The sequence below is a fragment of the Stomoxys calcitrans genome, chromosome 1 (genome assembly GCF_963082655.1).
Source record: "Stomoxys calcitrans chromosome 1, idStoCalc2.1, whole genome shotgun sequence".
In the NCBI taxonomy this organism is placed as follows: Eukaryota; Metazoa; Arthropoda; class Insecta; order Diptera; family Muscidae; genus Stomoxys; species Stomoxys calcitrans.
The window spans coordinates 28391486-28418167 of record NC_081552.1 but is presented as its reverse complement, the minus strand read 5'-3'; the positions used below and the strand labels follow the sequence as shown (position 1 = coordinate 28418167).

The 26682-nt window shown below is 38.7% G+C and overlaps 1 protein-coding gene across 5 annotated transcripts in view; it reads right to left on the bottom strand.

Moving 5' to 3' along the window:
- LOC106091398 (adenylate cyclase type 2) overlaps positions 1–26682 on the bottom strand; it is a 499738-nt gene that overhangs the window by 414277 nt on the left and 58779 nt on the right. Inside the window, exon 3 of one of the 5 annotated variants that reach the window (XM_059360973.1) lies at positions 7215–7275. The exons of the other annotated variants lie outside the window; for them this stretch is intronic. The gene's annotated coding sequence lies outside the window, so the exon portion shown is untranslated. The remainder of the gene's footprint in view (positions 1–7214; positions 7276–26682) is intronic. 5 annotated transcript variants of the gene reach the window in all.

Sequence of the window (26682 nt, the reverse complement as noted above, 5' to 3'; positions counted from 1 at the left end):
TTTTAGTACATTTTCATGACATTTGTATTTTGTTACGTTAAATTCAGTGCCTTTCCAACCGTTACAATTCATGTGTTTTTTTTTTTGACTACGAATTCATGATTTTAAAACTAGTATTTCATAAGAATATAAAAAAATAAGTATAAACTTTGAGTTTATACAATTGGGTTTCCCAAAAAGTAATTGCGGATTTTTCATATAATCGGCGCTGAAAAATTTTGTCACAGCTTGTGACTCTGTAATTGCATTCTTTCTTCTGTCAGTTATCAGCTGTTACTTTTAGCTTGCTCTAGAAAAAAAAGTGTAAAAAAAGTATGTTTGATTAAAGTTTATTCTAAGTTTTATTAAAAATGCATTTACTTTCTTTAAAAAAAAAAACCGCAATTACTTTTTGGGCAACCCAATAATAAACAAGTCGAATTTCTTAGAGCTACGATGGGACGAAACTTGGATATCCAACACCATGAACTGTGGTAACAATGCATACAAACTAGTTCAATCTGTGTAGGGCCTATTTTAGAACAAGTAAGGGTGGAACAAGTAAACCACATTGGTTATGCAGGCTAAGTCATAAAAGATACATTTTTTTATACCCACTACCATAGGATGGGCGCATACTAATCTAGTCATTCCGCTTGTTACACCTCGACATATTGATCTGCGACCCCAAAAAGTATATATATTCTGGATCGAATCGACATTCTGTTTCGATCTAGCCATGTCCGCCCGTCAGTCTGTCGAAATCACGATAGCGATCGAACGCGTAAAGCTAGCCGCTTGAAATTTTGCACAGATACTTAATATTGATGTAGGTCGTTGGAGATTGCAAATAGGCTATATCGAATCAGATTTGGCTATAGCTCTCATATAAACCTCATCTCCCTATTAGACTTTTTTTGTCCCATTTGGCTGAAATTTTGCACATATTTGGGGCTTTTAGTAACGTGAAGTTGGAGTCCATACATGACGCTCTGATGGAAATGCCCATGCCCCCTCATTTAGTAAATTGGTTAGATACCATGCTGAAATGCCGAATTATCAACGAATCACTGACAGAGGGCTCAATAAGGAAGGTTGTGATCAGAGCAACTCGGCAAGGAGGAGTTTTATCTCCTCTATTGTGGCTTTTGGTGATCAATAGTATTCTGAGATCCTTCGAGAGGGAGAGAGTGAAGGTCTTAGCCTACGCGCAAGACGTCATCATCATAGTGGGTGTCCGTTTCCTCTCTACTATTATCGTTAAGGGAGCCTTGAGGAAACTGTACAGATGAGGAGACTGAACAGATCCTTTTCACCAGGAGAAGGAAGCTGGGTGTTTTTAAGGGAACTGTTCTGGATGGGGTGGAACTACCGCTGTCTTTGTGATTCTTGACCAGAAATTAAGTTGGAGAAAAAACATCGAAGAAAGGGTCAAAAGAGGACTGAATGCGCTCTACTCCTGTCTCAACTTGATAGGAAGGATGTTTACTGCGGTCGTTCGGCCAATTCTCACCTATGGTCGTCTGGTGTGGCATAAAGCTCTGGACAATTGAGCCCTTTGCAGGATGATTGAGAAGGTTCAGGGTACCGCGGCAGTGCTAAATTCTGGGGTAAGGCGAAATGCCAAGAAAGAAGCGCCGAATGTCATTCTCGATCTTATGCCTTTACACCTTTATGTTGGATGTGTGGCAACAAGGATCGCCATCAGACAGAGGGAATCATGGACATGGTACATGGAATGGTTGTTGTTGTAACCACATTTTCATGTGGAGGTGGCGATCCTCATCAAGCTCCTGTAGGTGAGCAAGCTCATTCCGGTCCAAAGAACCGATCGCCGCGGGAACAGAGTGGTCATTGGTAATTTAAAGGCGCCGATAACTCCGATAACTACCGCTGATTTTCCGCAACTGCCATTGCAGCTACTCCGTATGAAGCATTCCACTATCCGCAACCTGTGGACGCTCGAAGCTAAGCTTCTCATGACAGCAAAAAACACCACACAGATCCGACCTCAAAGTTCCAGCTTGTGTGGTGCATAAAGCTATCCCGTGCAGCCACGCGGCGTGACTGATTATATACCAGGGAAGTTCTTTCTTGTTAATATTGTAGCTCGGGCGCTTGTTGTCCCACTGCCCAGCAATTGCGAGGAAAAGACACAGATTAATGGGTGAACACTTCTTTCCGTGCCTGGATGCCCTACAGGTTTTTAGCCCTCTTGTTATTCTTGAGTTCTGTATAGGCCTGAATTAGCTGACTGGATCATAACCACGACAGAGAGTATGATAAGAAACAAATAAAAGCGTGCTAAGTTCGGCCGGGCCGATTCTTATATACCCTCCACCATGGATCGCATTTGTCGAGTTCTTTTCCCGGCATCTCTTCTTACGCAAAAAAAAAGGATATAAGAAAAGATTTGCTCTGCTATTAGAGCGATATCAAGATATGGTCCGGTTTGGACCACAATTAAATTATATGTTGGAGACCTGTGTAAAATGCCAGCCAATTCGAATAAGAATTGCGCCCTTTGTGGCTCAAGAAGTAAAATAGAGAGATCGATTTATATGGGAGCTGTATCGGGCTATAGACCGATTCAGACCATAATAAACACGTATGTTTATGGTCATGAGGGAATCCGTCGTACAAAATTTCAGGCAAATCGGATAATAATTGCGACCTCTAGAGGTTCAAGAATTCAAGATCCCAGATCGGTTTATATGACAGCTATATCAGGTTATGAACCGACTTGTACTTTATTCGACATAGTTGTTGAAAGTAACAATAAAAAACGTCTTGCAAAATTTCAGCCAAATCGGATAGGAATTGCGCCCTCTAGAAGCTCAAGAAATCAAGTCCCCAGATCTGTTTATATGACACCTATGTCAGGTTATGAACCGATTTGAACCATATTTGGCACAGTTGTTGGATATCATAACAAAATACTACGTACCATAATTCATTTAAATTGAATAAGAATTGCGCCCTCTAGAGGCTCAAGAAGTCAAGACCCAAGATCGGGGTATATGACAGCTATATAAGGTTATTAACCGATTTGAACCATACTTGGCACAGTTGTTGGATATCGTAACAAAACACGTCGTGCAAAATTTCATTCCAATCGGATAAGAATTGCGCACTCTAGAGGCTCAAGAAATCAAAACCCCAGATCGGTGTATATGGCAGCTATCGAGGAAAGATTTTTGCACAAAATTTTGGCAAAATTGGTCAATAATGCGCTGGCAGTGAGCCTAGAAGTGAAAATCGGCCGAAATGCATATATGACAGCTATAAATAAATCTGAACCGATTTCTATGAAATTCACCAGTAAAATTAAATAATTTTTGCAAAATTTTGAGAGAATCGGTTACCAAATGAGCCCTTTATTACAATATTTCTCCAAATCGGACGAAAATATATATGGGAGCTATATCTAAATGTGAACTGATTTCTAGCAAACTGCTTAGACATCGGGTGGTAAGCATGTGCGCCTATGACGCTGAACGCCTTGGTTCGAATCCTGGCGAGACCATCAGAAAAATTTTCAGCGGTGCCTCCAGGGGCTTAAAAACTTATACGATTTCGACATTATGAATCGATCTAGCCGGGTCCGTCCGTCCGTCCGTCTTTCGAAAATCACGAAATTTTACACAGATTCTTTATATTGATGTAGGTTATTGGAGATTGCAAATTGGTCACATCGGTTCAGATTTGGATATAGCTCCCATATAAACCGATCTCCAGATTTGATTTCTTGAGCCCCTGGAAGCCATAAATTTCGTCCGTTTAGACTGAAATTTTGCACGTAGTGTTCCGTTATGACTTTCAATAAGTGTGCCGAGTTCGATCCAAATCGGTCTATAACCTGATATAGCTCCCATATAAACCGATCTCCCGAATTGACTTTTTGAGCCCTTACAACCCGCAATTTTTGTTCAATTTAGCTACAATTTTGCACAAGTGCGGTTTGTATCAAGTGCGGAACAAATCGGTCTATAACCTCATATAGCTCCCATATAAACCGATCTCCCGATATGACTTCATGAGCCCTCACAAGCCGCAATTTATGTCCGATTTGGTTGAAATTCGGTATGCGGTGTTCTGTTATAACTTCCAATAAATGTGCCTAGTACGGTCGAAATCGGTCAATAACCTGATATAGCTCCCTTATAAACCGATCTCCCGATTGACATATTTGGCCTTTACAAGCTGCAACTTTGTTCCGATTTGGCTGAAAATTTTCAAGCGCTATTCTGTTATGATTTCCAACCACTGTGCCAAGCACGGTTCAAATCGGTCTATTCCCTCATATAGCTCCCATTCAAAACCGATCTCCCGGTTGGACTTCTTGAGGCTTTAAAAGCCGCAATTTTGGTCCGATTTGGCTGAAATTGAGCATGTAGTGTTTTGTTATGACTTTCAATAACTCTGCCCAGTACGGTCCAAATCGGTATATAACCTGATATAGCACGCATATAAAGCCGTCTATAGATCGTCCTTGCTCGTTTCCTATAAGCTGTAATTTTTGCTGGTTTGACAGAAGTTTGGTATGTAGTATAAAATTATGCCCTTCAACTAAATTTATTTTGTATGAGTTTTTTGCAGAATCCATGGTAGTGGGCTCCCAAGATTTGGCCCGGCCGAACTTAGCACGCTTTTACTTGTTTTTAACTCGTTGATGATGATTTCGTTGACTTGACCCTCCGTCCAAAGGTCTGGGTGTCTCTAAAAGCTAAAATATTTCTGTAAGTGTAAAATTCCAAAGAAATTTCTAAGAAAGATCAAGAACTAGACTGATTTAGGCTCCCCATCGACCATAATTATTAATATTTTTATACCCACCACCGAAGGATGGGGGTATATTCATTTTGCCATTCCGTTTGCAACACATCGAAATATCCATTTCCGACCCTATAAAGTATATATATTCTTGATCAGCGTAAAAATCTAAGACGATCGGGACATGTCCGTCCGTCTGTCTGTTGAAATCACGCTACAGTCTTTAAAAATAGAGATATTGAGCTGAAATTTTGCACAGATTATTTTTTTTTGTCCATAAGCAGGTTAAGTTCGAAGATGGGCTATATCGGACTATACCTTGATATAGCCCCCATATAGACCGATCCTCCGATTTAGGGTCTTGGGCCCATAAAAGCCACATTTAATATCCGATTTTGCTAAAATTTGAGACAGTGAGTTATGTTAGGCTCTTCAACATTCTTCGTTAATTTGGCCCAGATCGGTTCAGATTTGGATATAGCTGCCATATAGACCGATCCTCCGATTTAGGGTCTTAGACCCATAAAAGCCACATTTATTATCCGATTTTGCTGAAATTTGGGACAGTGAGTTGCGTTGAGCCCTTTGACATCCTTCGTCAATTTGGTTCAGGTCGGTTCAGATTTAGATATAGCTGCCATATAGGCCGATCCTCCGATTTAGGGTCACATTTATTATCCGATTTTGCTGAAATTTGGGACAGTGAGTTGCCTTGGGCCCTTTGAAATCTCTCCTCTATTTGGCCCTGATCGGTTCAGATTTGGATATAGCTGCCATATAGACCGATCTCTCGGTTGAACAATGACTTGTACTTAAAAGCATTTGATCTAAATCGGATGATATGTCTATATAGCTGCTATGGGGCATAAGGTATGTATTTTTCACTGGATTTTGACGAAAGGTGGTTCACATATATACCCAAGGTGGTGGGTATCCAAAGTTCGGCCCGGCCGAACTTAACGCCTTTTTACTTGTTGCAATATTTCAAACGGATTGCTTAATTCGTTGAAACAATTGCATATTTCCTAGAGAAGAATGGACGGACATTATTATAGCGACTATCAAGGAATACATAGTTGATAGGGTATTCGACCAACATTTTGAGCTGACGCATTCGAAACGAGTGATTGATGTTACACCCATTCTAAGGTGGTGGGTATAGAAAAGCGACATACCTCAATATCTACAAATTGAAAAAGAAACGTATGGTAAGATAAAACTAAAGCTAAGTGATTAGTTTGATTATATTTGAAAAGCATTCGTAAAAACAAATGGTCTTAGTGTCAACTAATTTCTAACAATTCATAGGAAATTTCCCTAAACTTAAAGAATTTAAAGACGGCCTTCGGGCTATCTATTTCGCTGCCTCAACTGGAACCAGCAGAATTCTATTCTTTATGACACCATTTCCCAGGAATTCTCAATATCACTTCACCTGCACTTCACTTCCCTCTCCATCTAATCATCGTCAGCAGGCAGCTGTCCCCATCATCTAGTTTTGTACGTATGGCGAAATGGCTGTTGTTGGCACATCTTTCGACGCACCACACAAAAAATTTAGAAGAAATTGTTTAGTTTATTTTCTCGTCATTCATATTCAAATTTTCACCTAGTTTTTTTTTTCTTTTCTCGAAAACCCACCACAGCGAATGCCTTTTTTCAACCTTTTTTTTTTGTTTTGTTTTGTTTCATTTTCTAAATAAACGGGGAAAACTAGAAACACCATCACAGACATATTGACCCTGAATTTTATAAAACCGAAATTCAAAATCCCCTCCCCCGGCATTACCATGCGCAGGCCTCTCGAGTCATCACCACTGGCACCAGCAGGCACAATTCATCGCACCATCTAGTCTCTACAAACAATTTAGGTAAACACAAAACATTTTGCTGCAAATCAATTGAATCACAGTCATATGTATGCGCTGCGAGAGTATCAGTATTAAGAAGATATAAGAACACAAGGGGGATTCGCATCATGTGGAAAAAAACTGATTTAACAAGTAAACGGCAAGGAAAGACTAAAGTCGGGCGCAGCCGACTTTATAATACCCTTCAGGAACGAGTCTACCTACTCCTTTTAATAAATAGGACCCATGTCTAAACCACATCAGACTTTCATTTTGTATGCTTACTGAAATATCGAGATATCATGCAAAATTTTATAAAGTGCGTACCAAAAGTAAGAAAGCTTAAGGCTTTAGTTAAGGCCACATCTGATGAAAGATATATATGGGAGTTATGCCTAAATCTAACCCGATTTGGATCATTGTGGCTTCTACATCGGATGAAAGATATATATGGGAGCTATATGAAAACCTAGATCGATTTCTTTCAAAATCAAAAGCGTTTGTCCTTGGACCAAAAAGGGGACTTGGGCAAAATTTGATGACAGTTGGACAGACAGACAGACATAGCTGAATGGAATCAGGGACAGATTCTAAGCCGATCGGTATACTTACCGTATAGGTCCAGCTCTTCTCCTTCTTAGAGTTGCAAACAAATGCACAAAGTTATGATACCCTGTGGTGGATATAATATAAACATGGATATATTAATCATACTATGGGTTGCCCAAAAAGTAATTGCGGATTTTTTAAAAGAAAGTAAATGCATTTTTAATAAAACTTAGAATGAACTTTAATCAAATATACTTTTTATACCCTCCACCATAAGATGGGGGGTAAACTAATTTCGTCATTATGTTTGTAACTACTCGAAATATTCGTCTGAGACCCCATAAAGTATATATATATATTCTTGATCGTCGTGACATTTTATGTCGACCTAGCCATGTCCGTCCGATTGTCCGTCTGTCTGTCGAAAGCACGCTAACTTCCGAAGGAGTAGAGCTAGTCGCTTGCAATTTTGCACAAATACTTCTTATTAGTGTAGGTCGGTTGGTATTGCAAACCGACCATATCGGTCCATGTTTTGATATAGCTGCCATATAAACCGATCTTGGGTCTTGACTTCTTGAGCCTCTAGAGTGCGCAATTCTTATCCGATTAAAATGAAATTTTGCACGACGTCTTCTGTTATCATATCCAACAACTGTGCCAAGTATGGTTCAAATCGGTCCATAACCTGATATAGCTGCCATATAAAACGATCTTGGGTCTTGACTTCTTGAGCCTCTAGAGTGCGCAATTCTTATCCGATTGGAATGGAATTTTGCACGACGTGTTTTGTTATTATATCCAACAACTGTGCCAAGTATGGTTCAAATCAGTCCATAACCTGATATAGCTGCCATATAAACCGATCTTGGGTCTTAACTTCTTGAGCCTCTAGAGGGCTCAATTCTTATCCGATTGGAATGGAATTTTGCACGACGTGTTTTGTTATGATACCCAACTACTGTGCCAAGTATGGTTCAAATCGGTCCATAACCTGATATAGCTGCCATATAAACCGATTTTGGGTCTTGACTTCTTGAGCCTCTAGAGTGCGCAATTCTTATCCGATTGGAATGAAATTTTGCACGACGTGTTTTGTTATGACATCCAACAACTGTGCCAAGAATGGTTCAAATCAGTCCATAACCTGATATAGATGCCATATAAACCGATCTTGGGTCTTGACTTCTTGAGCCTCTAGAGTGCGCAATTCTTATCCGATTGAAATGAAATTTTGCACGAAGTGTTTTGTTATGATATTCAACAACTGTGCCAAGTATGGTTCAAATCGGTCCATAACCTGATATAGCTGCCATATAAACCGATCTTGGGTCTTGACTTCTTGAGCCTCTAGAGTGCGCAATTCTTATCCGATTGAAATGAAATTTTGCACGACGTGTTTTGTTATGATATCCAACAACTGTGCCACGTATGGTTCAAATCGGTCTATAACCTGATATAGCTGCCATATAAACCGATTTTGGGTCTTGACTTCTTGAGCCTCTAGAGTGCGCAATTCTTATCCGATTTGAATGAATTTTTGCACAAAGTATTTCGTTATGACATCCAACACCTGTACCAAGTATGGTTCAAATCGGTCCATAACCTGATATAGCTGCCATATAAGCAGATCTGGGGATTTGACTTCTTGAGCCTCTGGAGGGCACAATTCTTATCCGATTGGAATGGAATTTTGCACGACGTGTTTTGTTATGATACCCAACAACTGTGCCACGTATGGTTCAAATCGGTCCATAACCTGATATAGCTGCCATATAAGCAGATCTGGGGATTTGACTTCTTGAGCTTCTAGAGGGCCCAATTCCTATCCGATTTGGCTGAAATTTTGTATGACGTATTTTATTCTTACTTTCAACAACTGTGTCAAATAACGTTTAAATCGGTCCATAACCTGATATAGCTGCCATATAAACCGATCTGGAATCTTGACTTCATGATCCCTAGAGGTCGCAATTATTATCCGATATGCCTGAAATTTAGTACGACGGATCCTCTCATGACCATCAACAAACCTGTTTATTATGGTCTGAATCGGTCTATAGCCCGATACAGCTCCCATATAAATCGTTCTCTCTATTTTACTTCTTGAGCCCCCAATGGGCGCAATTCTTATTCGAATTGGCTAAAATTTTACACAGATCTCCAACATAAAATTTAATTGTGGTCCGAATCCTTTTTTGCCTAAGAAGAGATGCCGGGGAAAGAACTCAACAAATGCGATCCATGGTGGTATATAAGATTCGGCCCGGCCGAACTTAGCACACTTTTACTTGTTTACACTTTTTTTCTAAAGCAAGCTAAAAGTAACAGCTGATAACTGCCAGAAGAAAGAAAGCAATTACGGAGTCACAAGCTGTGAAAAAATTTGTCAACGCCGACTATATGAAAAATCCGCAATTACTTTTTGGGCAACCCAATAATAATAATAATAATCACAGATTCAGCGAAATCAGGCAATAAATCCATTTTTTATGGTATTAAGTATTATGGTATTAAGATCCTAAATTGGAAGATTGGTCTATATATCTATATCTTAAAATCATTGGATTCTGGTCGGTTGACGGGAGGCGTAATACATGTCACTGTATCAAATTCCAACGAAATCGGATCATAAATGCGTCTTTAACAGGACTCGGTCGCTTAATCGGTCTATATGGCAGCTATATCTAACTATCGTCCGATCTGAACCATAGGTCGGATATCGGAAGGCTTAAAACAAATCAGTATTTTAAATTTCAGCAAAATCGGGTAAAAAATATAGTTTTTATGGGCTTCAGACCCTTAACCGGCAAATCGGTCTATATGTCAGCTATATCGAAACATAGTCTGATCTAAACCATATTTAAGTAATAATAGAACACTGAATACAAAATTTCAGACAAATCGGACAAAAATTGCGGCTTGCAAGGATTTATATGGAAGCTACATCAGGTTATAGACCGATTTGGACCTTACTTGGCAGTATTTGGAAGTCATAACATTACAAAATTTCAGCTAAATCGATCAAAAAATTGCAGCTTGTAGGGACTCAAGAAGTCAAATCGGGAGATCGGTTTACATGGGAGCCATATCAGTTTATGGACAGATTTGGAATTTACTTGGCCCAATTGTTAGTAGTCACAACAAAACACCACGTGCAAAATTACACCCAAATCGGACAAAAATTGCGGCTTGTAAAGGCTTAAGAATTTAAATCGGGAGATCGGTTTAAATGAGAGCTATATCAGGTTATAGACCGATTTGAACCATACATAGTACAGTTGTTGGAAGTAATAACAGAACACTACATACAAAATTTCAGGCAAATCGGACAAAATTTGCGGCTTCCAGGGGCTCAAGAAGTCAAATCGGGAGATCGGTTTATATGGGAGCTATATCTAAATTTGAACCGATATGGCCCATTGGCAATCCCCTGTGCAAAATTTCAAGCGTCTAGCTTTACGCGTTCGTTAATAATAACTCAAAAATAGAAATTTGCTATCCTTATTTGGGGTGGGATATCTAAGGGGGCCGCCCTACCTCCAAAGTCGGCCAAATGGAAATATAAACTAATAATGACAATATGGGGCTCAAATGAAAGGTATTTGAGACTAGAGCACGAATCCAAAAACACCCCCATACCGGACATATTTAACGACCATAGCAATATAAGGCTCAAATGAAAGAAATTTGGGAGTAGAGCACCAATATGATATTCAAATTGGGGCAAAGTATCTGAAAGGCCGTACCAGCACCTCTAAATAGGACTTTTTTCTGACCGTGCCAGTATAGGGCTCAGATTAAATAAGCGAGTGAAAGAAGGCGCAACGAAGCGGGCCCTGGCCAGCTAGTAGTTCTATGTAGCCCATTTTTATACCCACCACCAAATGGCGGGGACGATGCAACACATCGAAATATCCATTTCACACCTTCATTTATTGCCCGAATTTTTTGAAATTTCACACAGAGAGTTCAGTTAGGTCCCTCATTATGGGTCAATATTTGTATCTAGCTGCAATATATACCGAACTCCCGATTTATGGTCATGGCACCATAAGAGGTACATTTATTACCCAATTGTACTGAAACTTAGCACAGAGAGTTGCTTATGTTCCCTAAATATACGTATCAAATATGGTCCATATCGTAAAATCTCTTGATATAGTCCCAATATAGACCAGTTTCCCGATTTAAGGTCTAAGACCCATAGAAGCCGTATTTAATTCCCGATTTCACACAGTGAGTAGTCTTAAAACCCTTGACATTCGAATCGATTATTGTTTAGATCGGACAATACCTTGATATAGCCTCCATATACACTAAGGTCTAAGGTCCATAGAAGCCACATTTATTATCCGATTTCGCAGAAATTTGGGATTGAAAGCTGTGTTAGGCCCTTCGTCGTCAGTGCAGAGTTTGGTTCAGATCGAAGCATAGTTGGATATAGCTGTCATCTAAACCGATCTCCCTATTTGTGGTCTTTCACCCATAAATAGCTTATTTATAACCAATTTTGCTGAATTTTAGAACAGCGAGTTGCGTTATACCCTCAATGTTCGTGCTGAGTCTAGCCAAGATCAGATCATGATTCCATATGGTTAACACGTTTCATAAATGGTGCACTTTCGACTGATTTTGTCGAAATGTAGCTTATATGGTGGAGCGTTTCTTGTCTACTGGCAAAAAAAAAACTGGTCTTCTTAAGTTTCCCATTACAATATTTCCTCGTCCACCACATGTGAACCCCCTTTGTTTAAACCTCAGACAGATATTTATACGTATTACGTTCACATACTACATAGTCCAATCGTCATTCATAGCAGCAAGCAGCTTTGTTGTCATCGTCATCCGCTAATGATGTGAAATCTGAACTAAATCATCGCACATGCAAACAGACAAAAAACCGACTGACTGGCTTCTATTTGCACTTGTTGTTGGCGTTGTTGTTATTGTTTAAATTACTTCCACTTTTTTCCTAAAGTGTTTGATCTAACACAATATTTACAAAACCAAATAGATCGGTAAACAGGCAAGGAAATATTTACAACCATAATAGAAGAAAAATAAAAGAAATGTTAGAACATCAAAGAAAACGAGGGTATGGCCTAGAGATTAGGACTGGAATCAACGAAAAGAGATTTTTTTTCGTAGGAAAATATACTTTACCGACATCTCCTCAGATAGCTAGCAGTTGGAGAAAAGTCTTCACAGAAAGTTTCCCTCAAGAAAAGTGATCTCCCCGAATACTTTTCAGCAAAGAAACTCTCTTAAAGAGAAAAAGTCTCCACATGCACTTCCAAAGGAAAAGTCTCCACAGATACTTTTCTGTAGAAAATGTCCAAAAGTCTCCAAAATCAACACATTCACATCACATCTGTAAAAAAAAAAGTTATCGCAGACCATCGTCCACAGAAAGTGTCCAACAGTCAATTTTCAATCGGAAAAGTTTTCCACAGCCACTTTCTTCAATGAAAATGTCTCCACGGAAACTTTTCTTCTATGAAAAAGGTTTCCGCAGACACTATTCTATATGAAAGGAGTATGCACAGCCACTTTCCTTTAGAGAAATTTTCCCCACTGAAAGGTAGTCACCACAGACAGTTTGCAAGAAGTCAAAAGACTCCACAGACACTTTTCAAAAGTCTACAAATTTATTTTTTAATAAAAAAATAGTCTCCACACACACTTTGCTGCAGAAAAAGTATCCCCACGGCCAATTTTCAATTAGAAAAGTTTTTCCACAGGCACTTTTCTGTTAATCTACAGTGCAAAAGGAAAGAATCTCCAAAGGAAAAAGTCTCCACAATCACTTCTATAGGAACTAGTTTACGCATACACTTTCCTGCAGAAAAAATGTCCCTACAACCACTTTGCAATGACAAAAGTTTTTCCACAGACACTATTCTACATGAACCAACCGCAGCCACTTTTATTTTGGGAAAAAATCTCCGCAGAGAGATAGACCCTACAACAGTCAAAATCTGTGCAGACACTTTTCAATGGGTTAAAAGTATTCAAACTTAATAACATTTGTAAAGAAAAGTAGTCCTCCAGATACTTTTCTTCGAGAGTTTTTCTGTGAAGACTCTTTTCGGCAAAAAAATCTACAAAGGGAAAAAAGTCTCAAAAATCAATACACAAAAATTTTTCTGCAAAAAAGTTTTCCACATCCCCTTTTTTATAAAAGTCCCCAAAGAACAAAAACTCTCTAAGTTCACTTCATTTATCTACACCAAATGTGTCACCACAGCCAATTTTCTCCAGAGAAAATACTATCACAGATAATTTCCTATACCAAAAGCGTCACCACAGATATTTACTTATATCATAAATGTCTCCTGTTTTTTGCAGACTCTCCCATATACGATAAATGTCTCCAAAGATACTTTTCTTAAGGAAAAAATATGTCTATTTTATAAAATATCTCTAAAGAGACGTTAAGACTTAAAATGTCTCCACGAACGCTGTTGCGTCAAAAAAAATCGGTTCGCTTTAAGTCTTTGAAGAATAAATTATTCCATTGAATTATTAAAGTATTATTGAAGTTTTATTGAAATATCACACTTTGTGCGTTTTGCCGCGATGCTGAGCTAAGCGGAGTTAAGCCATTCTGTCGAAGCATAGACCCTTTTGCATGGCAACAACAAAACACCAGTGATGTTTTGTCAACGGGAATGTAGGCAACAACACCACACAAGAGTGAGTTTCAGCAGTGTTTAACGAAGACAACAACTAAACAGAGGCCGTAGCAACAGAATGAATTATGGTAAACAAGTTCAGTTTGGAAAGGGCCAGCTTAAAAAGGGGCAGTCAAGTGTGAAGTGCAACAATGGCAGTATCCAGGTAAGTGGAGTGGGAAACTTTAGTGTGCTGAGCCTAAATGTCAGAGCCTTTAAATCGACATAGTCGCCATCATTTTGCCCGGTGTCCACTAGACATAGGAGCCGCTGAGCCAGCGAACACGCGACCTGCCTCCCCGTGATCTAGAGTCGCCGTAAAGTGAACCACGTCTCCGAGACGAACGTAGCCAGCACCTCGCCTTTGTCTATCGAACATAAAAGCCGCGGAGCCCATGCGAATTAACCCACCATTTGTCCACGACCATCACCCCGTGATTTAGTGCCGTATCCACGTCGATAGTGAACCATGTGTTCGGGAACAACGAAGCCAGCACCTTGCCTTTGTCCTTCAGATATAAGAGCTTCTGAGCACGCGAACACCTATTTTTGCCAAGAGTCTACGACCATCATCCCTTGAAATAGTGCCATTCCCACGTCGTGAGTGAATCACGTCACCGAGTTCCAAATAGCTAGCACCTCTCCTTTTCCCTTCCGACATAAGAGCCGCTGAGCTCGCGAAAACACTCGTGACACTTGCCTGAGACCGCTACACCGTGACTGAGAGACGCATCCGCGCAGCGAACAAATCACTCCTCCGAGGTGCCCAAAGCATGCACCCCGCCTTTGTCCTTCAGACATAACAACCGCTGAGCCCGCAAACACACTCGTGACACTTGTCTGAGACCACATACATCTTTCCTTATAAAAAAAAAATGCTTCTACAAACACTGCTATATACGAAAATTTACTTCAAAGACTTATTCATACAAAAAATCTCTCCATATACACTTATCTGTGCGAAAACTACCTCCGTAAAAGTATTTCCAAAGAAACGTTTCAGCAGAAAAATTTCTCCACTGATAACTTCCTATTCGAAAAATGTCTCCACAGACACAGTTTTATAGAAAAACAGTTTCAACAGGCACATTTTTGTACGAAACATGTCTTCACAGACATCTCTCTATATGAGGAATAACTTTCCAGGCTTTGCTCTATATCAAAAATGTCTCTTCGCATACCATATACCCGCTAAAAAGATATCTCCAAAAACACTGTTTGATTAGGAATATGTCTCCGCAGACAGATTTCAAATAAAATAATGTTTTTACCGACTCTGCTATATGCGAAAAATGTCTCTACAGGTACTTTTTATACGAAAAGTGTATCCACAAACATTCTTTTAAAAAGTGTTTCCTAAGAAATTTTTCTTCAGAAATATGTCTCCACCTGATAATTTTTTTCCTATTCGAAAAATGTATCCATAGACACCGTTTTATAAATAAAACAAGTAAAAGCGTGCTAAGTTCGGCCGGGCCGAATCTTATATACCCTCTACCATGGATCGCATTTGTCGAGTTCTTTACCCGGCATCTCTTTTTAGGCAAAAAAATGGTATAAGAAAAGATTAGCTTTGCCATTAGAGCGATATCAAAATAAAGTCCGGTTTGGACCACAATTAAATTATATGTTGGAGACCTGTGTAAAATGTCAGCCAATTCGAATAAGAATTGCGCCCTTTGTGGCCTCAAGAAGTAAAATAGAGAGATAGATTTATATGGGAGCTGTATCGAGCTATAAACCGATTCAGACCATAATAAACACGTACGTTAATGGTCATGAGAGAATCCGTCGTACAAATTTTCAGGCAAATCGGATAATAATTGCGACCTCTAGAGGCTCAAGAAGTCAAGATCCCAGATCGGTTTATATGGCACCTACATCAGGTTGTGAACCGACTTGTACCTTATTTGACATAGTTGTTGAAAGTAACAATGAAAAACGTCTTGCAAAATTTCAGTCAAATCGGATAGGAATTGCGCCCTCTAGAAGCTCAAGAACTCAAGTCCCCATATCTGTTTACATGACAGCTATATCAGGTTATGAACCGATTTTCATACTTGGCACAGTTGTTGGATATCATAACGAAATACTACGTGCCAAAATTCATTCAAATTGGATAAGAATTGCGCCCTCCAGAGGTTCAAGAAGTCAAGACCCAAGATCGGTTTATATGGCAGCTATATCCGGTTATGGACCGATTTGAACCATACTAAGCACAGTTGTTGGACATCATAACAAAACACGTCGTGCACAATTTCATTTCAATCGGATAAGAATTGCGCACTCTAGAGGCTCAAGAAGTCAAGACCCCAGATCGGTTTATATGGCAGCTATATCAAAACATGGACCGATATGGCCCATTTACAATACCAACCGACCTACACTAATAAGAAGTATTTGTGCAAAATTTCAAGCGGCTAGCTTTACTCCTTCGGAAGTTAGCGTGCTTTCGACGGACGGAAATTTTGCACGCCGTGTTTTGTTATGATATCCAACAACTGTGCCAAGTATGGTTCAAATCGGTCAATAACCTGATATAGCTGCCATACAAACTGATCTTGGGTCTTGACTTCTTGAGCCTCTATAGTGCGCAATTCTTATCCAATTGGAATGAAATTTTGCACAACGTGTTTTGTTATGATATCCAACAAATATTCCAAGCATGGTTCAAATCGGACAATAACCTGATATAGCTGTCATATAAACCGATCTTGGGTCTTGACTTCTTGAGCCTCTAGAGTGCGCAATTCTTATCCGATTTGACTGAAATTTTACACGACATGTTTTGTTATGATATCCAAAAACTGTGCCAAGTATGGTTCAAATCGGTACATAACCTGATATAGCTGTCATATAAATCGATCTGGGGTCTTGACTTCTTGAGCCTCTAGAGTGCGCAATTCTTATCCGATTGGAATGAAATTTTGCACGACGTGTTTTGTTGTAATATCCAACAACCGTGTCAAGTATGGTTTAAATCGGTTCATAACCTGATATAGCTATCATATAACCCGATCTTGGGTCTTGACTTCTTGAGCCTCTAGAGGGCCCAATTCTTATCCGATTGGAATGAATTTTTTACACGAAGTATTTCGTTATGATATTCAACAACTGTGCCAAGTATGGTTCAATAACCTGATATAGCTGTCATATAAACAGATCTGAGGATTTGACTTCTTGAGTTTCTAGAGGGCCCAATTCTTATCCAATTTGGCTGAAATTTTGCAGGACGTATTTTATTCTTACTTTCAACAACTGTGTCAAATAAGGTTCAAATCGGTTCATAACCTGATATAGCTGCCATATAAACCGATCTGGGATCTTGACTTCTTGACCCCTAGAGGTCGCAATTATTATCCGATATGCCTGAAATTTTGTACGACGGATCCTCTCATGACCATCAACAAACTTGTTTATTATGGTCTGAATCGGTCTATAGCCCGATACAGATTCCATATAAATTGTTCTCTCTATTTTACTTCTTGAGCCCCCAATGGGCGCAATTCTTATACGAATTGGCTGAAATTTAACACAGGTCTCCAACATATAATTTAATTGTGGTCCGAACCGGACCATATCTTGATATCGCTCTAATAGCAGAGCAACTCTTTATCCTTTTATCCTTTTTTGCCTAAGAAGAGATGCCGGGAAAAGAACTCGACAAATGCGATCCATGGTGGAGGATATATAATATTCGGCCCGGCCGAACTTAGCACGCTTTAACTTGTTTATACAAAAATGTCTCCGAAGACACTACTATGTCTCCTCATATAATTATTTCATACAATATATATTTCTACAATAACTATTTATTATTGGAAAAGAAAAGTCTCTAAATTCACACTTCTACATTAAAAATGTTTCCATATGGGAGCTATGTCTAAAACTGACAAAATTTCTATGAAATTCAGCCATCAGAAGAGTTATAGGAGTGCCGAATTTTGTGAAGATCGATAAACAATTTACTAAATTATTGAGTTTTATTCAAACTATATATACCTAAATCTGAACCGATTTCTATTAAATTCAATAGCAATACCGGGAGTCATAAGGAAATCCTATGTGCCAATTTTCATGTAAATCGGTTAACGTATTTATGTGAGCTATATCTAAATCTAAACCAATTTCTATGAAATTCACCAATAATGTCGAGACTCATAATATATTCCTTCGTGCAAAATTTCGTGAGATTCGGTTTACAAATGACGATATAATTGCAACTTTAGTCCAAATCGGACGAACATATATATGGAAGCTATATCTAAATCTGAGCCGATTTCTGTGAAATTCACCAGTAATGTCGAGAATTATAAGAAAACCCCTCGTGCAAACTTTAGTCCAAATCGGACGAACATTTATATGGGAGCTATATCGAAATCGGAACCAATCTTTTCCAATTTCAATAGACTTTGTCTCTAGGTCCAAGAAAATGCTTGTGCCAAATTGGAAGACGATAGAATAAAAATTGTGGCTTGTACTTTGTAAACAAATTAACATGGACAGACGGACAGGCAGCCAGATGGACATAGCTAAATCGAATCAGAAAATGATTCTGAGTCAATCGGTATACTTGTCAATGGGTCTATCTCTCTTCCTTCTTGGTGTTACAAACGAAATCACTAAGTTATAATACCCTGTACCACAGTAGTGGTGTAGGGTATAAAAATATCTCCTCTGACAATTTGTTATAGAACTAGTATTCCTCAATTTCTTTTCTATAGGTGCATGTTTTCTTAGAAAAATTGTCTTCGCAGTGCCTTTATTAAATTAAACTTTATCCTCAGTATTTTCAAGTGATTCGAATATTTTGACTTCCTTTTTTTTACAGTTGAGTTGCCTTTTTTGACTCTTAATGACATTTATAGCTACTGACATCTCTGATCGTTTTTGATTTGTTTTCATTTCACTTAAAACTGTTTAAAAATCGCTTGAATTGTAAAGGGTGCTTTTTTAAAAGCTATAGGAAAGTTTTTCAAAAAGAAAAAAAAACACCATAAAATTCAGAAAATTGCTTGAAATCGTTATTTGAGTCGATAGTACGGTCCATATAATTTAATGTTTAAAGAATATTTTATGAAAATGTTGACCGTGACTGTGCCACAAATTGTCCATACACTTAGTCAAACTTTGGCATACTCTTTCCAACTTTTCGGTACATCACGAATAAAGGTTGCAATATTGTCTTCCAATGCGTCAATTGAAGCAGGCATGTCTGTACAGACATGAGCATTAACATAGCCCCACAAAAGATAGTCTAAAGGTGTTAAATCGCACGATCTAGGCGGTCAATAAGTCCATTGTTACGCGTGCTGTGTGGCATGTGGCACCGTCTTGTTGAAACCTTCACTTGCATTTAGAGCTAAAAAATAGCGATCACCATTTACAGTTATGTTACGATTCGCATCATCTTTGGAGAAGTATGGTCCAATGATGCCACCAGCTCATAAACCACACCAAACTGTGACTTTTTACACCCTCCACCATAAGATGGGGGGTATACTAATTTCGTCATTCTGATTGTAACTACTCGAAATATTCGTCTTAGACCCCATAAAGTATATATATTCTTGATCGTCGTGAAATTTTATGTCGATCTAGCCATGTCCGTCCGTCCGTCCGTCCGTCCGTCTGTCTGTCGAAAGCACGCTAACTTCCGAAAGAGTAAAGCCAGCCGCTTGAAATTTTGCACAAATACTTCTTATTAGTGTAGGTCGGTTGGTATTGTAAATGGGCCATATCGGTCCATGTTTTGATATAGCTGCCATATAAACCGATCTTGGGTCTTGATTTCTTGAGCCTCTTGAGTGCGCAATTCTTATCAGATTGAAATGAAATTTCACACGACGTGTTTTGTCATGATATCCAACAACTGTGCCAAGAATGGTTCAAATCGGTTCATAACCTGTTATAGCTGCCATATAAACTGATCTTGGGTCTTGACTTCTTGAGCCTCTAGAGTGCGCAATTCTTATCCGATTGGGAGAAATTTTGCACGACGTGTTTTTATTATGATATCCAACAACTGTGCTGAGTATGGTTCAAATCGGTTCATAACCTGATATAGATGCCATATAAATCGATCTTGGGTCTTGACTTCTTGAGCCTCTAGAGTGCGCAATTCTTATCCGATTGGAATGAAATTTTGCACTACGTGTTTTGTTATGATATCCACCAACTGTGTCAAGTATGGTTCAAATCGGTTCATAACCTGAGATAGCTGTCATATAAACCGATCTGGGGTCTTGACTTCTTGAGCCTCTAGAGTGCACAATTCTTATCCGATTGGAATGAAATTTTGCACGACGTGTTTTGTTATGATATCCAACAACTGCGCCAAGTATGGTTCAGATCGGTTCATAATCTGATATAGCTGTCATATAAACCGATCTGGGGTCTTGACTTCTTGTTTTTTTAATTCATTGGTAGCTCTTTCAATGTTTTTGGCTGATCTTCACTACAAAATTGACATTCCCATTGAGCCAAAAATGAGCTTCATCCATAAAAAAAAGAAGAGCGCGATGATCCTTCTTAACAGAGCACTCATTTTAATAATAAAACTAAATAATTTGCAAGCGTTGTTCCTTTGTAAGACGATTCATGGTTAAATTATTGACCAAACTGAAGATGTTTGACAGTGAAACTAAACACGAAACGTGCTTGAGCTGCCAATAATATAATAGCTAAAAAATCACCATTTATTTGGTGGGGAAATGTGTTAATCTTATTAAGCTGCACTGCTAATTGCTTTTATATAGCCAGAGCTCAGCTGACTTGACAGACTGATTTCGTCTGATGACGACAAAGACTACCAACAACGATGTTAATGGTGATAGTAAAATGAACCTAAGACACCCAAAAACAATAACAATATACTAAATGTTAAATCTTTAAAGGTATAACAATGCATCGTCATGATGGTGATAATATTGATTCACGTGATTTAACGTCTTTGTCAAGTGCAACGTTATAGATTTTTTTTTTTGGAAAATTGACTTGTGGGTGAGGCAAATGATTTAAGTGTATAACGAAAAAAAAAAAACAAGTAAAAAGGCATTAAGCTCGGCCGGGCCGAACTTTGGATACCCACCACCTCGGGTATATACATGTTAACATGTTATATGTTAACCACCTTTCGTCATAATCCGGTGAAAAATTAATAATTTATGCCCCCATAGCAGCTATATCGAATTATGATCCGATTTGGACCAAATTCAGCACGGACATTGAGTGGTCTAATAAAAACAAGTCACTGTTCAATTTTGTAAAACAAAATATTGGTCTTTTTGGTAGCTACATAAATAAAGACCAATCTGAACCATATACGACAGTGAAGGCGGAACGCCTAACACAACTCACTGTCCCAAATTTCGGCGAAATCGCACAATATATGAGCCTTTTATGGGCCCAAGACCTCAAATGGAAAGATCGGCCTATATGGCAGCTATATACAAATTTGGACCGATCTGGGCCAAATTACAGAACGATGTCGAAGGGCCTAACACAACTCACTGTCCCAACATTCGGCCAAAACGGACAATAAATGCGCCTTTTATGGACCCAAAACTTTAAATCGAGAGATCGGTCTATATGGCAACTATATCCAAACCTTAACTAAACGGGGCCAAATGGAGGATATCGACTGGCCTAATTCAACTCTCTGTCCCAAATTGCAGCAAAATCGGATAATAAATGTGGGTTTAATATGCCTAAGAGCCTAAATCGGCGGATAGGTCTATATGGGGGCTATATCAAGATAAAGTCTGTTATTATAGTCTGTTAGTATAGTCTTCGAACTTAACTTGCTTATGGTTCAGCTCAACATCTCTATTTTTAAAGACCATAGCGTGATTACAACAGACAGACGGACGGACGGACGTGGCTACATGGTCTTAGATGCTTACGACGATCAAGAATATATATACTTTATAGGGTCGGAAATGGACATTTGTATGTAATGCAAACAGAATGTCAAAACAAATATACCCCCATCCTTTGGTGGTGGGTATAATAAAATTGAAGTTGTAAAATAACTTCTATCACTCTTCCGCTCTTTAGAATCACTTTATTATAGCCACCACCATTGGATGGGGGTATACTAATCTAGTCATTCCGTTTGTAACACCTCGAATTATTGATCTAGGACCCCATAGAGTATATATATTCTTGATCGTCTCGATATCCTGAGTCGATCTAGCCATGTTCGTCCATTCATCCATCCGTCCGTCTAATGAAATCACTATAGCGGTCGAACGCGTAAAGCTACCCGCTTGAAATTTTGCATAGAAACTTAATATTGATGTAGGTCATTGGGGATTGCAAATGGGCCATATCGGTTTAGATTTGGAAATAGCTCCCATATAAACCGATCTCCAGATTTGACTTTTTGAGCTGTTACAAGCCGCAATTTTTGTGCGATTTTGTTGAAAAATTCACATAGTGTTATATATAGAAAGTATGTATGATCTGGATCGTCGTAAAAGTCTAAGTCGATCTAGCCATGTCCGTCCGAAGGAGTAAAGCTAGACGCTTAAAATTTTTCACTAATCCTATCGTTAATGTATTTTGGTTGGGGTTGTAAATGGGCCACATCGGTCCATATTTAGATGTAGCTCCATTATAAACCGATCTCGAGATTTTACTTCTTGAGCCTCTAGAAGGCGCACTTCTTATCCGATTTAGGCGACTTTTCTAATGACCTCCAACTTATGTGCCAAGTATGGTTCAAATCGGCCCAAAACCTCATATAGCTCCAATATATAAACCGGTCTTCCGATTTGACTTCTTGAGGCTCTAGAAGCCGCAATTTCTATCGGACTTGGCTGAAATTTTGTACTATGACGTCTTCTATAACATTTAGTGGATGTACCAAGTATGGAATCAGTACATAATCTGATATAGCTCCCATATAAACCGATCTTCCGGTTTTACTTCTTGAGCCTCTACAGGGTGTAATTCTTATCCGATTTTGCTGAAATATACAGCTCCCATGCAAACCGATTTCCCCATTTCACTTCTTAAGAACCTCTAGGGCGTAATTCTTATCCGATTTGGTTGAAATTTTCAGATCTACTATTGTCTTTAACATGCAAGCCAAGTTTGGCCCGAATAGGTTTATAACCTGACGCAGTCCAATAGCATAGCAATTCTTATCCAATAGCTTTTGCCTATAAAGATATACCGTGCAAAGAACTTGATAAATGTGATCCATGGTAGAGGGTTTATAAGATTCGGCCCAGCACGCTTTTACTTGTTATTTTTATGCAGGGATTTGTGACAAAATTTACAATGACTTTGCCGCAAAAAGTGTCCACATTTTTTGGTAAAAAAAAGTACTTTCATTGATTAGTTTCTATTAAAAAAAACTTGCTTGAATACCTTCACTTTTTCTTTTCTGTTTGTAAAGAGGACCTATGGTGGATGCTTTTTAGGTGAAACTTGAATAAGATATGTCTACTTAAACGGCTGCTATATGTACTTCAAAATAGGCAATATGGTATTAAAAAATTGGAAAACCAGTCGAGTTCAAAAATGCCAAAGCCCAGATTCCACATTTGGTGATTTTTTTTTTATTTATTTCGCATGTCCCCCAAACCCATGCAAAAAATATTTTCAAAAATATGCATCCACATCAAATCTACTAAAAAATGCCGATTTTGAAACTATCTTTGCTAAAAAGGAGTATTTTGGGGATTTTTGTAAAAAAAATCGGACAGAGTTTATTTTCAGTTATATAAAGATACTTTTATCTTGCACTATCCTGCAAAAAAGAATTTTGAAAATCGGACCACAAATGACTATTTGACAGCCCAAACAACATTTCGAAATACTGAGGATGTCCGGGCGCCTCCCAATAGGCGCCCTGACAACCTAGGGCACACAAACTCGCTAACACCTCAGCTCTAACCATTTCAAAGAGATAACTCTATCCGTTTTCACACGGCATATTTTTTACTAGTTTTTTCCGATGTTCTCCCACTGTTCGTTATCGCAGAATTTTGATTTAGGAATTAGAAAATGAAGACGGACGGACACCACAATACACAACATTTAAAAGTTACCGAAACTACACATGACTCCTAAAACATTTTTATACTTCCTAAAAACTTCAAAATCCATTAATGTTCCCTTAAAGTCTGAGCTGTTGTTAGTTTTTGCAATATGAATAGTTTTCTAAAGCAACCTATTTATTAATATTAGTCATACGCACTATAGCACAAATTCTAAATACAAACTTTCAACAATTACTGCGGAGTAATTAATATACATATATCTTTTAATATTTTCTTGTCTTTTTGTTTCCCCAGGGCGTCTATTGCAATTGCTATCGTGTACTAAGTCTCGGCCTGTTGAATATTAGATCAATTAAATAAAATAAAAATATTGAGTCTTTATATTTTAGTAATTTAAAGCGATTACATGCCACCGTAGTACAGAGTTTGGCATGTCCGCCCACGACCCTGAACGCCTGGGTTCGAATCCTGGCGAGACCAATATGAAATTTTCAGCGGTGGTTATCCCCTCCTCATTCTGGTGACATTTGTGAGTTATTATGCCATATAAAAACTTATCCCCAAAAGAGGTGTCGCACTGCGGCACACCATTCGGACTCGGCTATAAAAAGGAGAGCTCTTAAACTTGAATCGGACTGCACTTAGTAATATGTGGGAAGTTTTCCTCTGTTCCTTAATGGAATGTTCATGGGCAAATTTTCATTTGTAAATGCCACATAGGCTTGTATAAAATTCGTTAAGCAAATGTAATATTCCAAGAGCTACAAAAATATCCAAAAAAAAATCACTTGGATTATATAATAATAATTAAATCTAGCAAGGCGTTAAGTTCGGCCGGGCCGAACTTTGGATATCCACCTTGGGTTTATATGTAAACCTTACTTTACTTTAATTGGCTATGACAGAATATTTGTTCCACTAGCCGAACGTAGAATAGCGTTCCAAGCGCCTCGATCTTCTGCGCTCATTCTAAAATCTCTGACACCAGTTTCGAGGTGTCTCCCACAACTTGATCTTTCCATCGGGCTTTTGGTCTTCACGGTTTGCGTGTACCACCGTGTTTGCTGGAGCTTCTTCGTCCATTCTAACAACATGACCTAGCCAACGCAGCCGTTGAATTTTGATGCGTGTAACTATGCTATCGTCGTCATACAGCTCATGGTTCATACATCGCCTTTATTCTCCGTTAACCCAAACTGGTCCATATATTTTACGAAGAATCTTCTCTCAAATACTCCAAGCACTGCCTCATCTGCTTTCACAAGTACCCATGCTTCAGAACCATATAACAGCACGGGTAGTATCAGTGTCTTGTACAGTGTAGTCTTCGTCTGTAGAGAGGTAGCCTTGTTTCTAAACTGCTTACTTAGTCCAAAGTAGCATCTGTTTGCCAGTATTATTCTTCGCTTTATCTCAAAACTGGTGTCATTCGTTTCGTGTCTCAAAGTTGTGGTTCCCAACTTTCTCCATTTTCTTTATCTGCTCGGTTGTGCAAGGCTTTTTGGGAGTATATGTTAACCACCCTTCGTAAGAGTCCCGAGAAAAATTCATAATTTATGCCCCATAGCAGCTAAATCGAAATATAGTCCGATTTGGACCAAAATCAGCACGGACATTGAGTGGTCTAATAAGTACAAGTCATTGTACAATTTTGTAGAACAAAATATTGGTCCTATTGGTAGCTATATCCAAATATAAACCGACCTGAGACAAAATGAAAAATGATGTCGAAGAGCCTAACGTAACTCACTGTGTCAAATTTCTGCGAAATTGGACAATAAATGCGCCTTTTATGGGGACAAATAAAAGCGTGCTAAGTTCGGCCGGGCCGAATCTTATATTCCCTCCACCATGGATCCCATTTGTCGAGTTCTTTTCCCGGCATCTCTTCTTAGGCAAAAAAAAAGGATATAAGAAAAGATTTGCTCTGCTATTAGAGCGATATTAAGATATGGTCCGGTTTGGACCACAATTAAATTATATTTATGTTGTTGTAAAATGTCAGCCAATTCGAATAAGAATTGCGCCCTTTGTGGGCTCAAGAAGTAAAATAGAGAGATCGATTTATAGGGGGCTGTATCGGGCTATGGACCGATTCAGACCATAATAAACACGTATGTTAATGGTCATGAGAGAATCCGTCGTACAAAATTTCAGGCAAATCGGATAATAATTGCGACCTCTAGAGGCTCAAGAAGTCAAGATCCCAGATCGGTTTATATGGCAGCTAAATCAGCTTATGAACCGACTTGTACTTTATTTGACATAGTTGTTGAAAGTAACAATGAAAAACGTCTTGCGAAAATTCAGCCAAATCGGATAGGAATTGCGCCTTCTAGAAGCTCAAGAAGTCAAGTCCCTAGATCGGTTTATATGACAGCTATATCAGGTTATAAACCGATTTGAACCATATTTGGCACAGTTGTTGGATATCATAACAAAATACTTCGTGCCAAAATTCATTCAAATTGGATAAGAATTGCGCCCTCTAAAGGCTCAAGAAGTCAAGACCCAAGATCGGTTTACATGACAGCTATATAAGGTTATGAACCGATTTGAACCATACTTCGCACAGTTGTTGGATATTATAGCAAAACACGTCGTGCAAAATTTCATTCCAATCGGATAAGAATTGCGCACTCTGGAGGCTCAAGAAGTCAAGACCCAAGATCGGTTTATATGGCAGCTATATCAAAACATGGACCGACATGGCCTATTTACAATACCAACCGAATACTTCTAATAAGAAGTATTTGTGCAAAATTTCAAGCGGCTAGCTTTACTCCTTCCGAAGTTAGCGTGCTTTTGACAGACAGACGGACGGACAGACGGAGGGACATG